Source organism: Microtus ochrogaster, chromosome X (genome assembly GCF_000317375.1).
Source record: "Microtus ochrogaster isolate Prairie Vole_2 chromosome X, MicOch1.0, whole genome shotgun sequence".
In the NCBI taxonomy this organism is placed as follows: Eukaryota; Metazoa; Chordata; class Mammalia; order Rodentia; family Cricetidae; genus Microtus; species Microtus ochrogaster.
The window spans coordinates 38921850-38922307 of record NC_022026.1 but is presented as its reverse complement, the minus strand read 5'-3'; positions in this window follow the sequence as shown (position 1 = coordinate 38922307).

Here is a 458-nt window from a genome sequence, read left to right as displayed (position 1 = left end):
TGCAGAGGACCTAGGTTCAATTCCCAGGACCCACTTATGGGTAGTTCACAATCACCTGTAATTCCAGTTCCCAGTGATCTAATGTCCTCCTCTAGCTTCCATAGGTACCTCACACATGGTACAAAGACATGCATGCAGGGAAAACAATCATACACATAAAATATAATTTTTAATTTAAGAAAAAGGAGTGGCATTTTTAGAAGGCAAATTATGAGAACAATGTTACCAGCAGGGCTTGAAGATGCATGCATAGAAAAAGTGTACTTGGGTGCACATGTGCTCATACACACAGAGAGAAAGAGTTTATTTTGTACGCTAATCTAAAAAATAATTTTTTAAAAGAACCTTGAGGGAGTTCATTATCTTCTGCTCTTCTCCTGTGAGGGGACAGTATTCATCCTTTAACCCTCTTTCACCCCAAATACCAGTGTCTTAATCTAGAAATCCAAGCCTTTAGA